Here is a 16,771-nt window from a genome sequence, read left to right as displayed (position 1 = left end):
ATATAGCCAATAGGCATAAGACTGTAAGGATGCTACTGTTAATAATATACAGGAATACAACAAAAGAATTAAAGAAACAACATGAAGTCAACATCTGAAAACATATAAATATTAATCGATACCACCAACAGCTCAATCACTGGATATGGGGGACTTAGCCGGTTCGACACGCTGCACAAACTGCTTCAACCAGATCGTTGCTCTGCTTTGCATTGACGTCGTCAATTAATCACTGAATGCATCATTTGTAATCCACATCATGTTGTGAAACACATTCATGTGATGCGTAATTGTTAAGTTTTGTGGTGCCAAATTGCAGTCAATTCTTGTACAGATTTTGAACAACTGTATAGACCTTTGCACACATACTAATTTAGAATTAGCAGGTCCGGTCCTAATCTTGTTTCAAGCAACAGATGTAGTAGAAGTTTAACTAAAATCAAGAATATCCAGAAGTTTTTTCTCCCAGAGCCAGTTATTTCATATTGGAACAAACTCCCTCCGGACGTCAAGAACAGGGATCGACCGGGGACGAAATTTAGCCGGGGCCGGGACCAAGTTGAATCAGCCAGGGCCGGGATTAACCGGGATTTTGAAATTATGCCAAGGCCGGGGCTGGGGCAGGGATTGGCTTAAATATGCCGGGGCCGGGGCCGGGATTTTTTAATCTAATTTTGAAAATTTTTGAAAGTTTCCGGAAACTCGTATCAATGTGAGCTAGCTTCAAGGTCAACCTAGAAGGCAGCTACACAATTTTTAAAGGATGAGGAACGATTATTTCTTTTTAATAGTTAAATGTAACTCAGAAAGGCTTTCTTGTAGCCGGACATAGATATTTCGGACACTGAAGCTGACACCGGAAACGAGTAGTCATCTGTGATCTGATGACTATCATCATCATCTGCATCGAGTTGGCCTCACTCTCTACTGTTTTTTGCTCCTGAACTAAATTGTTTGACGTTTGTACTAGTTATATGAAAGAAAACGGTACACGAACACATGACTTTACTCGAACTTTTTAATCAACCTCTAACTTTTTTAATCAACATTAATATTTTACATTCTTTGTAAATTCAAAGTTGAAATTTTCTGAATATCAAACTGGAATGATTTCAAGTCCGCGTATTTATATTTTTCACTCGATCTCATGTTACCGAAAATTTTGTGTTTAATTTAAGTCTAAAAATCAAGATAAATTCTGATAATCTATTGGTTTAAATTGAGGCAGAAAATACGAGAAATCCCGGCAAAATCCCGGCAAAAATTGACAAAAAGCCGGGCCGGGATTGGGGGCCTCTGGCCGGGATTTTGAAAATTGTTTTGCCGGGGCCGGGGAAAAAACACAAATCCCGGCCGTATCCGGGGCCGGGGCCGGGATCCCGGTTGATCACTGGTCAAGAACTTTGTAACAGTTTTAGGCTTTTAAATTAAATTAGAAGGATTTAAGAAAGATATGATTTCTAAAAGTATATGGCAAATGATTGCTTTTTAAAAATGTTTCTAATGAAGTTTTAGTAAGAATTGATCGAGTTTCGTCAGTAATAAAGGGAAACATAACAATTATCTTTGGTTTCATCCATATGTGGCTGGTGGCAAAGAAGTGTCTTATAAATATGTTTGTGTCCTTCCACATAACAATCCTCTCTCACTATGTTTCTGTCGTCATCCATCGCTTATTCGAATTAAAAGTCAGCCAATTAAAAACTTAATTATATGTTATATTTAGAGTTTAACATACAAATTTTAGATGGCTGACAATGGTGAGTCGATACGTTTAACTTGGGATTATTATAGTCTTGGAGCTCATAATGTCCCGTACTGTGGGCCATATATAAACGGCTGTGTGGCAGTGTCTTTTCTCAAAAAATTGTCTTTTCTCAGTGTTCGCGGCGCGGCGGACTGTGTATATGGTTGGATTTCAAATTTTAATTTATCTATAAATATAATATAATATGTATTGATTGTTTTGTAGTAGTTCTGATGCACGAACTGGAAAACTCCCAGACTATATCCTTTCCTGTAATGCACCTGCCATCCATGACATCTATAACGACATTGGACTCGAGCACGACATAGAAGAACCAAGAAACAATTCTGACCTTACAATATCTGAACCCCACTGCCAACACTTCCTTGACATGGTTATCAATAACCAACTCAAAATTCTTAATGGTCGTACCCTTGGGGACACCACTGGAAAAATGAACTGTCACAAATACAATGGAAGCAGTGTGGTTGACTATTTTGTAATCACCTCATGGGCAAGAGATCATGTAAACTCTCTCCAAGTAAAAGAGTTTACATCATACTCTGATCATTGTCCATTAGTCTTGAAACTCACTACATTTGAACCATTTGTCGCAAACTTCCAGCTCCCAGACTTTTCTAACTTTCCTTGTGGCTATAAGTGGGACAGCAACACCTCCCATTCACTATTTAAAAAAGCCCTTACCTCGCCCGAAATTATCAACAATCTGGAAAGCATTGTGACAAATGAATTTAGCAGTACTCTGGAGGGCAATCACGAACTGAACGATGCAGTCATAAAATGTCTCCACAGTGCTGCTGATATAGCCTTAAAAGTGAAAAAGCCTCCCAAAAATTCTGCCCGTAAAAAATGGTTCGACCCACAAGTCAACTCCTCGCGGCGGAACCTTAATAGGCTAGCAAATCGGCTTGGTAGTAAGCACTGTAACAGTATCCTCAGACTAGAATATTTTAAGCAACGCAACAAGCATAGCAATTTTGTAAACAGTAAGAAAGTAGCTTTCCTTAAGAAGTTAAATGAAGCTATAGAAGAAGGTCACATACTCGACTGGAAAAAATTTAAACGGCTTAAACAAGAACATGACACTAGCCCCTTACTTGACAAATTTGATTTAGCTAGCTTCCATGACTTCTTTGCATCCCTTTATAAAAAACCAGACCAGGAGCCAGATCTCACTCACCACAATCACAAACATTACCCTGAACCACCAGATCTGGATATCCTAAATAAGCTCATGTCAGAATCTGAAGTGACCTCTGCCATCAAAAATCTCAAAAAAGGTAAAAGTTGCTCAAACGACTTGATATCCAACGAGATGCTTCAGAGCGTAACTCCGCTTTGTCTCAAAGCCATCCTCAAAAACTTCAACCACTCACTGGTCTCCGGTTACTATCCATGGCACACCAGCATCATTACTCCTATTTACAAGTCTGGCAACCCTTTCAGCCCGGACAACTACAGAGCAATAGCTGTTGGTAGCTGTATGGGTAAACTGTTCTCTAGCATCTTACTTGAGCGTCTCCTGCACTTCAAAAAGCTCTACTGCCCTGACCCAAAAGAACAACTAGGGTTCTCGAAGGGTGCTCAAACAAATGACCACGTTTTTACCCTTAAGACAGTCATTGACAAATATACCAAGGTTAAAAAAGCTCGTCTCTATGCATGCTTTGTTGATCTAAGAAAGGCCTTTGACACTGTATGTAGGGACCTCCTTCTGCACAAAATCACATGCCTTGGAATAACTGGAAACTTCTTCAATTGCCTAAGTGATATGTATAGAAACTCAATAGCTCATATAAAAATCTCCAGACTCTTGTCCCCTAATATTGACATTGGAAAAGGAACAGAGCAGGGACACCCTCTATCACCGGACCTTTTTAAAATCTATATCAACGACTTGTCATCTCTCCTGAAATCTGTTGGTGATTATCCTATTCTAGCTGACGTCCTAATATCACATCTGCTCTGGGCTGACGATCTTGTCCTACTTGCCCTAAGTCCCAAGGCCTTGCAAGACAATATAAACATCCTATTCGACTTCTGTAACTCTATGGGCCTTGAAGTAAACATTAAAAAAACCAAGATTCTCATATTCTGCCCTCCTAAAAGAAAACAATCCTATGAAACATTCATTTTGGGAGGCCAGCCCATCCAACACACCGACAAATACTGCTATCTTGGCATTATATTCCACAGAAATGGATCTTTTACAGCAGCAAATACTGAACTGAGGGCCAAGGCTCTCCGTGCTCTCTATGGCCTCAAAGGCAATATCGTCAAAGATGCCCTCTCTCACCGTTCTCTAAACATTCTATTTGACTCTCTAATAAAACCGATACTGCTCTATGGCTGCCAAATCTTATGTCCTCACTCAAAAACCATGAGATACCTCTCCAAAACAGATAGCAAAGCCATAGTCCTAATTTGAGCCTTGTCTCTAAAAACTTAACTGAACTAGCGTTTTGGTGTGTGCAAAAGCTCCCAGGCACGCGCATTCCTTGCCCCGTTAGTAACCTGTCCTTCCAAAACCAAACAAGCAGTCAAGGACAAAAAGTCATACACCAAATGGGCATTATATTTTATGAATTGTTTTACATCTTTTATTCTGTAAAATGTGCTAAAATTAAATTTCTTGTTTCATTGAATTTCTTGTTTCATTGAACCCCCAGCATACTCTCAGGTACATCTCACAAGACCACTATGAAAGATTCCACCTTAAGTTTATCAAGTGGTCCTTGTCTGTCCATTCAAAAGCATCAAATATAGGCTGCTGGGGCGAAAGTGGGCGCCACCCCCTCTTCTTTGAAGCCTGCAAACTTACAATAGATTTCTATACTCGCCTTGAAAGCACTGAAAATGAACTTCTCTCCGCTGCATTTCACGAGCAGATTATGCTGGGCCTTCCTTGGTACACCAACATCTCTAATCTTCTCACCAAATATAACTTCCCCCACTCATCCTCTTCAAAATCCAAGCTCTCTACCCAAATCAGTCACAACATGAGGGAAGAATTTGTGGATACCTGGAAATCTGCCAAGGCATCCTCACCTAAATTAGAATTCTACAATCAAATTAAACATGATTTTAAACCAGAAACATACTTAGGAGTGGTTAAGATCCCCGATGCTCGGAAAAGCTTAACAAGGTTTCGTATTAGCTGCCACAATCTTTACATTGAGAGGGGCCGTTACGAAACCCCCCTAGTACCAAGAGAACATCGATGGTGCACTTTTTGCTTTTTCAGCAAGGGGCTTAAGCCTATTGAGGACGAAATTCATGTTCTAACTGACTGTTTACTCTACTCCTCAGTTAGAGAAAAATTTAACTTCCATCCCAAAAATATTACTGACCTAGCCGGTTTGCTATCCGATAAAACACTAGACCCTACAAAATTTACTGCCACAGCAAGAGCAATCCATTCAATTCTCTCTGTGAACGAAAATTTTACAGCCTACTATAAGAGCCCAGATTTCCACTCAAATACTGGCCAATGCATAATGCTATAGGACCTCAAAAATAGTATTATATTAAACATTTCTATTTTATCCCTACACATCTGTAAATAACTAGAATTGTGTAACCTTAAATTATTTCAGAATTATAACTATTGTGAATTCAATAAAATAATTATCACTTTTGTATCCTTGTATCCTTGTATTCCTTGTATCCTTGTGCACCTCCTTCTAGAGATGAGATTAGTTATGCTCTAAAGAAATTAAAGAACTGCAAAAGTGCGGGGGTTGATGAGACAACTAATAAACAACTTAAGTATGGCGGAAGTGTTCTTGTTGGCCAACTAGAGCTACTGTTTAAAAAGGTATGGGAAGAGGAGGTGATCCCTGATGATTGGCTTAAAGGGGTTATAGTGGTTATTGGAAAGAAGGGAGACACCTCATACTGCAGTAATAATATGGGTATAACTCTTAGGGCAACATCGTCTAAGGTTCTTCAAATGGTTCTTCTTAAGAGGCTGGACGTTGGAATGGAGTGTCTTCTTAGGGAAAACCAGTGTGGGTTCAGACGGAACTCCGCTCATGTATTAGTGAAACAAATTTTAGTGAAACAAATTTAAAATTGTATCCTTTATTTATAAATCAGATTTATTCCATCCATTATTCATAACTGCATTGAATTTAACATTCCACTTTATGTTAATTTCATTGATTTTAAGGCAGCGTTTGATTCCATCAGAAGAGAGTTTATCTGGTCAAGCATGAGACACTATGGACTCCCTGAGAAACATGTTAGAATCTTTCAGGCATTTTTCAACGGAACCATGAGTGCTGTCAGGGTAAATGGGGAAATGTCTGATTGGTTCTCTGTCAATTCAGGCACTGGACAGGGTGATATCCAGGGCCCTCCTGTATTTAATATTTAATTTTTGTCTGAACTTTGGAATCTTTTTGGCTGAGGTTCACAAGGCAATCAGTCATGGTGCTGTACTGCAAAAGGAACTAAAGGGTGCAGATGAAAACGTTATCATGGATAGTGACTACGCTGATGATCTGGCAGTGATGGACAATACTGAAGAAGGGCTGCAAGAGTCCACTGATCTTATCGCTTATTACACCTCTTATGCTGGGTTAAAGATCAACGCTAAAAAGACACAATGCATGGCGATCAGCAAGTTTGCGTCCCAGCGACCTTACACCGAAAGAGACAGTATAAAGCTAACAGTGGATGGAGAACCTGTTGAACAGGTCAGCAACTTTGTTTATCTTGGTGCCAACATCAGTGGGGATGGTACCATTGACCGAGATCTTGACATCAGGATCCAGCGTGCTAATGGTGCGTTCCATCAGCTTTGGAAGATATGGAACAGTCGAACTATAAGAACGCCAACCAAGATACGTATCTACAAGGCTGCTGTTACTACCATTCTGTTATTTGGAGCTGAAGTCTGGAACACAACAAAGCAGATGAAACGGTTTAAGGTCTTCCATTTGACCTCCCTGAGAAGAATCTTGAAGATAAAGTGGTTCTTCCATGTCTCCAATGAAGAAGTTCTCAGGCGTACTGGAATTAAGTCTATCGAAACTTTTATCGGTGCAGCTAGACTAAGGTGGTACGGACATGTTGTCAGAATGCCAGAAACACGGTTTCCCAATTTCTTACTGGATTGGAAACCAAACTATGGAAAGAGACTGCGAGGACAACCCCGCAAAGGCTGGATGGCCTGTGTACTCGAGGATGCAGCTGAATTTACAGGTGTCGATAACATCAGCAGAGACGCAGTACAACAGTTATATTAGCTCTAAAGCGAGTGGTTACAATTCTGTCCGTCCAATTTCCTATCTGCTTGTCCTTTTCTTTTTTCATATCAGTTGTGACGGAATTGTAATGAACAAAATCCTTATAATTATTTATGATATGTTTGATTTCTTGTTAATGTTTGTCATTCAAATTTGGTAGACGGCCCCAACGTTAATGTGGCTCTTGCTATGTGTTGGTTCAGCCGAATTAATTATTATATAATCAAGTTTTTTTTTCTCGTTAGTTGTCATCCGGCCAAACATTAAGCAACTTATATTGCAGTACCATTTACCATTTAGTATATCAAAATATGTCATTGTAATTTTGCATGGCTGAAATGTAACGCTTGATTTATATATATAATGATTAATTGAATTTTCAAAAAAAAAAAAAAAATGGAGGAACATGTTACGCCGTAGAAGAGATGTGTGTGATGCAGGCCACTCCAACGTCTAGGAGGAAACCTTTTCATGTAGCATGTATGTATGTTATGTAGTAAATAAGAATGTTGTTTTTCTTCTTTAAAATTGTTTTCTTAAATCGTTATTCCTCTGATATGAAAAGTTCGTCATACGTTGTATGACCTGCCGCGCGCAAGTGCGCGGCTCCCCTGTATTGTAGAAACTCTATTATATAGTGTAACGACTGTGAGGGTTAACAGTTAATTGACGATGTCAATTCATGGCAGCTCGGCGCGGCACAGTAGCGCATCTCGCCGATCTAGCCAGGAGAGATGTGAGAAGCCTCATTGAGTGCGCGGCGCGGCACAGTAACGCGCATCGCGCTACAACTTTGGGGGTCACGACATGATACAATTAAAAGTTTGATTCGGTTTCAAAAACAGGATAATGTTTTGATGATTTTTTAAATAGTGCAATTGCTAATTGTTGAATATTTAACGTTGGCGGGGAAATATCGTGTCACGTCGTGACCCTCATCGTCGTTTCATTATAGTAGGCCGAACCCCTGTAGAGTTTCTATGATACAGGGAGAGCCGCGCACTTACTCGTGCGCGGCGGATCATACAACGTATGACAACGGAAATACATAACTTACAAACAACTAAAACGCGCGCCAAATTTGACCTTTCAACGCGGTATAATGTATATTTAGATATTTCACAATTATCGCTCGTTAAATTTGTTTTTTAAATTGTTTTAAATTTGTGGATGTAACCTTTTATTACATTTATTTGACTAAAATTGTCAAATTGAATCGCAATTGCAAATATTTTGTCAACAAAGTTGATAGAAACCCTGATTCTTAATTAATCCAATATTTCTTTTGTATTTTAAATTTTTGCATAGCAAAGTGTGCAGTGACAAATTATGAAATACTAAATTGAAAATAAAAGCACGCCGTGCATATTTTAGACTTTTGTGCATTTTACGTATTGGTATCAGTGGAAAATTTCCCTTACCTGTATAGTAGTAAGTAAGTAAGTAAGTAAATAAGTAAAGATTATGACATTACATCATCACAAGTGTCTAAAAAAATATCATTGCACTAAATAGAAAAATAATTCAAATAGTCATATTCTTCCATCAACATTAATAATTTATTAAATTCAATTTTATTAATTAATAAAATCTAATGCATTATATATAAATAATTAATTAAAACTTCCCAGTGGAATAAAGATTTATAAAACGTTTCTTTGCCACAAAAGGATGAAACCAAAGATATTCATTATGTGTCTCCTTATTGCTTAAATAACTGGGTCCTTCAATTTTCCCTAAAACTTCGTTCGAAACAAAGCTTCAATAAGGTCCCCACGTATTCGCCGCTCTGCCAGCGTTGTCAAATTGAGGATATCCAGTCTACGGCTGTATGGAAGAGTACCCACCTCATCAATAAGACGGGTAAACCGCCTCTGGACGCTCTCCAGCTCCAAAACAGTCCCCCAACTTCCATGAGCCGCAACTGGATTCCACAATTGGACACAATACTCAAGATGAGGTCTTATCAAAGCTTTATAAATAGCTATCATTACAACCTTTTCTCTAATAACTAAGTTCCTTACAATCCAGCAGATCATAGTGAAACAAATTTTTTTTTTAGTGAAACAAATTTAAAATTTTATCCTTTATTTTACAATCATAATATAATAATATTTATAAGCCTCCGTTTTGAAAGTTTTAAATTTTAATACATTCACATTTCTATTTAAAATTCAATTTTATGTACAATTCAATAACTGGCCGCCAAAGCCGCGCATTCTTGAAAACAGGATTAACTTGATTATAGTTATACGACTATGTAAATTTAAAACTATCCGTGGTTTTTCTTTAAAACAAATAAGTTATAATTTACCTAAGTCCAAAGCCAGCTTTGAAAAATTTACTATTAAATCATAATATATCGTCAACTTTAAATATTCACAATGCAACAATTCATTAATCTGTAAACACGCGTACTCCAGCCCCTAAACGCATAAATTGTTATGCGGCGCGGCTCAAGCCGCGCACGCACGTATTATTTTATACTGTTTGCTTTCTAATAAATATCGTGCCAATGTGTATGTCTAAATTGTAAACGTTCATGTTTTGTGTAAAGTGAATCCAATTGGGACTAGTGACAAGGATAAGGACCCAAGTGCCTGTACGGCTTTTTCGGACCCCTGCTTTTGCTTTAGAAATACATGCTTTTATCTGTTCATTCCAAAGCAAGGAGCTATGGGTAATAACCCCCAAATCTTTTTCCTGTGCAGATACTTCTAGTTCTACTCCATTTACAATATAATTCGAGTTAGGATTATTATTCAGATTAATATGGACTACTTTACACTTGGCAGGATTGAAGTTTAAGTGCCAAATACTCTCCCAAATATCGAGTTCTAAAATATCATCAGATACACTTTTATGGTTAGCTGCATTACAAACTAACTTGAGATCATCTGCAAATAATTTAATCTTATTTTTAACATTGTCAGGTAAATCGTTTATATAAAGAATACATAACAAAGGACCTAATACTGACCCCTGGGGAACACCAGATAATACATGTTTCACCTCAGACCATTGACTTTCTACACAAACCCTCATGGTTCTGTCTGTCAGAAAGTCTTTTATAACATCTAAAACGTTTTCCCTTGACCCCAAACCCCTCCAATTTAGATAGAAGTCTAAAGTGGGGGACTGTATCGAAAGCCTTACTAAAATCAAAATATAAAAGATCAACAGGAGCACCTTCGTCTAAAATATCAAGAATATTATCAAATGTCTCTAAGAGATTAGATAGACAAGATTTATCCTTCACAAATCCATGCTGATGCTTTGAAATTTGTTCTTCTAAATATGTTACTATCCATGGCACACCAGCATCATTACTCCTATTTACAAGTCTGGCAACCCTCTCAGCCCGGACAACTACAGAGCAATAGCTGTTGGTAGCTGTATGGGTAAACTATTTTCTAGCATCTTACTTGAGCGTCTCCTGCACTTCAAAAAGCTCTACTGCCCTGACCCAAAAGAACAACTAGGGTTCTCTAAGGGTGCTCAAACAAATGACCACGTTTTTACCCTTAAGACAGTCATTGACAAATATACCAAGGTTAAGAAAGCTCGCCTCTATGCATGCTTTGTTGATCTAAGAAAGGCCTTTGACACTGTATGTAGGGACCTCCTTCTGCACAAAATCACATGCCTTGGAATAACTGGAAACTTCTTCAATTGCCTAAGTGATATGTATAGAAACTCAATAGCTCATATAAAAATCTCCAAACTCTTGTCCCCTAATATTGACATTGGAAAAGGAACAGAGCAGGGACACCCCCTATCACCGGACCTTTTTAAAATCTATATCAACGACTTGTCATCTCTCCTGAAATCTGTTGGTGATTATCCTATTCTAGCTGACGTCCTAATATCACATCTGCTCTGGGCTGACGATCTTGTCCTACTTGCCCTAAGTCCCAAGGCCTTGCAAGACAATATAAACATCCTATTCGACTTCTGTAACTCTATGGGCCTTGAAGTAAACATTAAAAAAACCAAGATTCTCATATTCTGCCCTCCTAAAAGAAAACAATCCTATGAAACATTCATTTTGGGAGGCCAGCCCATCCAACACACCGAAAAATACTGCTATCTTGGCATTATATTCCACAGAAATGGATCTTTTACAGCAGCAAATACTGAACTGAGGGCCAAGGCTCTCCGTGCTCTCTATGGCCTCAAAGGCAATATCGTCAAAGATGCCCTCTCTCACCATTCCCTAAACATTCTATTTGACTCTCTAATAAAACCGATACTGCTCTATGGCTGCCAAATCTTATGTCCTCACTCAAAAACCATGAGATACCTCTCCAAAACAGATAGCAAAGCCAACCCCCAGCATACTCTCAGGTACATCTCACAAGACCACTATGAAAGATTCCACCTTAAGTTTATCAAGTGGTCCTTGTCTGTCCATTCAAAAGCATCAAATATAGGCTGCTGGGGCGAAAGTGGGCGCCACCCCCTCTTCTTTGAAGCCTGCAAACTTGCAATAGATTTCTATAGTCGTCTTGAAAGCACTGAAAATGAACTTCTCTCCGCTGCATTTCACGAGCAGATTATGCTGGGCCTTCCTTGGTACACCAACATCTCTAATCTTCTCACCAAATATAACTTCCCCCACTCATCCTCTTCAAAATCCAAGCTCTCTACCCAAATCAGTCACAACATGAGGGAAGAATTTGTGGATACCTGGAAATCTGCCAAGGCATCCTCACCTAAATTAGAATTCTACAATCAAATTAAACATGATTTTGAACCAGAAACATACTTAGGAGTGGTTAAGATCCCCGATGCTCGGAAAAGCTTAACAAGGTTTCGTATTAGCTGCCACAATCTTTACATTGAGAGGGGCCGTTACGAAACCCCCCTAGTACCAAGAGAACATCGATGGTGCACTTTTTGCTTTCTCAGCAAGGGGCTTAAGCCTATTGAGGACGAAATTCATGTTCTAACTGACTGTTTACTCTACTCCTCAGTTAGAGAAAAATTTAACTTCCATCCCAAAAATATTACTGACCTAGCCGGTTTGCTATCCGATAAAACACTAGACCCTACAAAATTTAATGCCACAGCAAGAGCAATCCATTCAATTCTCTCTGTGAACGAACATTTTACAGCCTACTATAAGAGCCCAGATTTCCACTCAAATACTGGCCAATGCATAATGCTATAGGACCTCAAAAATAGTATTATAAAACATTTCTATTTTATCCCTACACATTTGTAAATAACTAGAATTGTGTAACCTTAAATTATTTCAGAATTATAACTATTGTGAATTCAATAAAATAATTATCACTTTTGTATCCTTGTATCCTTGTATCCTTGTATCCTATGTTAATAAATGTGCCCTCACCAACTTTTCATACACTTTGCACAAAATACAAGTCAATGAGACAGGTCTATAATTTAAGGGATCAGATTTAACACCCTTTTTGAATAATGCTACAACTGATGCTGTCTTCCAAATGTCAGGCAGGACTCCTGTTTCTGAACATTTAACAAATAATTTAGTAACAGCTTCAACAAACATTTCATCGTATGCTAAGGATTTCAACAACTTTGGATGAACGCCATCCGGACCAGAACTCTTAAAAACATTAAGCTTTAAAAGCTGCTTCTTGATATCAGAACTGCTAATTTCCATATCATCAATCACCTCTTTGTTATAACTCTCATTTTGGGGAAGAGGGCCAGGTGGTTCACGCACAAACACAGAACTAAAGGCACTAGCAAGTACCTCAGCTGACTCAGATGAACTATCTACGTACAATGTACGTGCATTAAGTAAAACAAAATTTAAGTAATACAAAATTTAAACTTTATTGCCATTACAATGAATAATGATATCATAATAAATATAAGTAGACATCCGCTAATAAACTTGTTACGTCCAGTACAACCCAAAATGTCTGCCGACGCGACTTACACAAATAAAGAAAGCTAGCATGTTCATTGTTCATAGTTTTTCTAACGAGCATACTTAGCATTGTGCTCAACCAAACCCAAGAAACCTTACTGATAAGGGCCTAAATTTGGAAGTAAAAGAAATCGAAAGTTCTGTTTTCAACAAAATTATCGCTTCGTAAAACTAAAGTTAGCTCACCAGGAGCAAAATGTGGGACATAATAGATTTAGATTTAAATATTGAGCCCTTTGGCTAGAGAATACTTTCTTGAATATTTTCGATAGTTTTTAATATTGGTAATGTTAATGAATTGTAATTGATTGATATGTACCCCTATGTAATATTTAGGCCCGTGGCCAGTTTTCAGACATAATAGATTTTGATTTATCGCGAAAAGTATGATTTTGGGCCGAATAAAAGTGCGCAGCTTTAACTTCGCGGATTCTTGTTCTCTGATTGGCTGAATATATTTCGTGGTGCGTGGTGCAATTGCATTCTTGGAATGTTTGAAGCGTGCAAATGCAACGAACTTACGAGCGTGCGCGAAGCTCAACAAGCTGTGAAGACGCAATCACCTATAGTAATATCACCAGGCAGTAAGGCCAAGGTTTGGTTGGATTGCATCACTGGATTTAATTGAATGTATATATATATTGTTTGAATGACCTTTCTTTTGGTAAGGGTACCTTTCATCACAAAGAAAGAGTTTCACGTACCATTACATATGATGCAAAATTCTAGCGGAACGTGTTGGAACCCTGTTCTTGGGTTAATTAAATAACAAATAATACTCAATTATTATAAATACAAATTAGATGAATAAAGAGGTTATACAAATCTTGTGTCAAAAGTAACCTTGTTACTCTACAATGTACTCTCTTAAATAGTGAATGATTGATATGGTGTGACTCAGTAACTCACACTACTCTGCTCTGACTAATAGTTAAAACACATTTCAATACTAAACTAAACAATGTCTTTTTTACTATTAGATTAAACTACTATTAAATTAAAACTACTACTCCTGATGATGATGTTCTTCTTACTATATGAGGGACTTCTGAATGATGAGGACTTCAAGTAAAACTGGAACTGATAACTATAAAACAAAACCCTGGGGGAAAACTACCGTGAGTAAAGTGAAAGGTAATCCACGTGAAACTATAAATGAAAGTGAAAGAGGAAGCAGGAACTCCTAGACTAAACTACTAAACTATAACTATAAACAACTTACCACTCTTTCCACGTCACAGAACACAGATAGTATCTGTCGACTGGAATCTGTGGGATCACTAAAACAACGTCACTCCTCTCCCTTCTGCTACGCTAGAGTCTGGAGTCGACAACGTCACTCCTCTCCCTTCTGCTACGCTAGAGTCTGGAGTCAACTAAACACTGGACACTCCTCTCTCTTCTGTTACTTCAACTAGAGTCTGGAGTCGAGCCTTGTCTGCCTTCTGGAGTCCCTTTACCCCAACACTGTATATACAATCACTGGAACTAAACCTTTGCTAAAGTGAGATACAGGGTTAGTAATATGAAGTACAAAAACAAGCTACAAATAGAATTAAGATTCTAACATTCCCCCTACTTTAAAAAAGAAAAAGTACTTACTAATAATTTAACTCATGACTTTTACAATCTTAAAGTCATAACTCCCTATACTTTCTTTGTTAAAAAATACTATCCGACTATCCGAGTTAAAATTAGGAAATAAACTCTAGCAAAAACCGTAGAGTTAAGAATATTCTAATCCCCACACGCAACACAAAAACGTGTCGTGCGCGCTAAACGAAAAAGATACTTTCTATGAGTTTGAGCTACAAATGCGCGGCTCAAACAAAGGCAAATCTAATACGTGTCATGTCCACTGTCATAAAAGCAAATAACTAAAAAAGCAGTTAACGATTATTCCATATTCGGCGAGTCACGTGGTACAAGTGGATTAAATCTCTGTTAACGCGGGAAAAACATCCGCTGTAAAACAGGCTAGTGGCTAAAATGACTGCCTTCCACGCTGAGCGTGAGATCTGAGAGATATAATACTTGTACAAAACGTCCGATAGAATTAATACAGTCTAACTATTAGCTAATAACTATCAAAGTTCTTAATACGAAAATCTCTTTTCTATGAACGGAATTGAAACATCGTTCCAAGACTGACAGGTGCACAAAAAAATACCCGTCCAACACTGTAAACAAGTGTGATCTTTAGAGATTTCTGTATCGAGTTATCGTAATGACAGAAACACTGCGTACTAAAACTAAATATTAGGAGCTATTCAAGCTTTAAACACAACCTCTAGAGAGTCAATAATGAGTCACTAACAAATCATTGACACACACCACTGTACTAAACAGTTCTAAAACGTAAAATACATGAATTCTGTCGTTTAAAAACAGGTTCAAACTGAGTCCCTAAAGGCTCGGGATCAGTGAAGAACATGTAATAGCATGTTGATCGAAACGACAGCATTCTTATAAAACAAACTCACGCTGAGCAATCTGTTCCTAGCTCATCCCAACAGAAAATACCAAACATCCCCTGTCAACACTTCCTACAGAAGATGCAAGTTAATAAAGTAATATCAGGTAAACACTTTCATGTCTTTGAGAAGAAAAGGATCGTCTTTCTGAAAAGTAAGTTTGAAACTGAAATGTTAGACTTTTAGAAGTAGGAATCTGAAATATTCTGTTAGCGGTAATTTTATTACACATGTCACGTACAAAATGTACTTTAAATTGTATCTAATAATCCTTATTATCTCTACACCATGTAATAGAAAATTTAGCAAATCAACTGACAAATGTGACCGTGCGCTACAACACAAAGAAAAGGAGCGCTAAAGCTGGTACACACGTCTAAATTCGCTAACTAATCTATCTTTCTCCCAAAATTGTTGAAAATTTAGCAAATACAACCAAAGTTCAGTTACCAGACTAAGAGAAAAGAAAAGAAAGGATAGACTGGTTCCTAAAAATGGGATTCACTAACTTTTCATCAAACATTCCCAACTTACTACATTCTTCAGTAAAAAATATGAACTTAACGACAAAAAATTGTCAAAATATCCTTCCCAACACTTCTGTTCGAGAAACTTCTCTAGAACATAAAAACACAAAAATAATATACGTGTAAAGAGTTACAAATGTTTAAAAAATTAAAATCTGTTAAATACAAACACTTCGTGCATGGTTAAAAGTCTCTGAAAGGTGAAAAATGTAAAAATGACTCGTTACAAATTGGTAATTCTAACAATACTAATATATACACACACATTTAAAGTTAAAAGTTATTACAAATGACGTTAAAAAGTTATTGTTTAACCAAATTGACATTTCAAACAACAAATAATCCGAGCAAAAATATTCAATCTCTTTCTACAACATAAAGTCCAAAACAGTTATACTCTCTCTGACATATTCACAGTATCCTTGATCTATGACTTAAGCGAGCTTGCTGAAAACTGCACCTCTCTTCGTGAGACATCCTGAACAATCTTTAACCTCTGCACTTGTACAGAGTTATCCAACTCAACTGATACGGGTTCACCGTTTGACTCGTCCAGTCGTACATTGTAAAGATTTTTGTTCTTCCCTGTAGGTTTCCCGGCTCTACCTATCACCAAGGCATTATTCCAATCATCACTCTCCGAGGATCTGAACCTGATAATGTCATTCTTCTTTACACCCACGCCTGTTCTGGTTTGACACACACTTTCCCAATCCGACTGATTCACTGACAGATCTGACAGATTCACACTCCCTGAAATTGAACTTACAGTTCCATGGTCATCTGGCTCAATTTCTGTCTCAATTTCTGGCTCACTGTCTTGATCCACA

The sequence above is a fragment of the Bolinopsis microptera genome, chromosome 3 (assembly GCF_026151205.1).
Source record: "Bolinopsis microptera isolate Bmic1 chromosome 3, MBARI_Bmic_1.0, whole genome shotgun sequence".
Classification (NCBI taxonomy): Eukaryota; Metazoa; Ctenophora; class Tentaculata; order Lobata; family Bolinopsidae; genus Bolinopsis; species Bolinopsis microptera.
Note: the sequence above shows the minus strand (reverse complement) of the source record.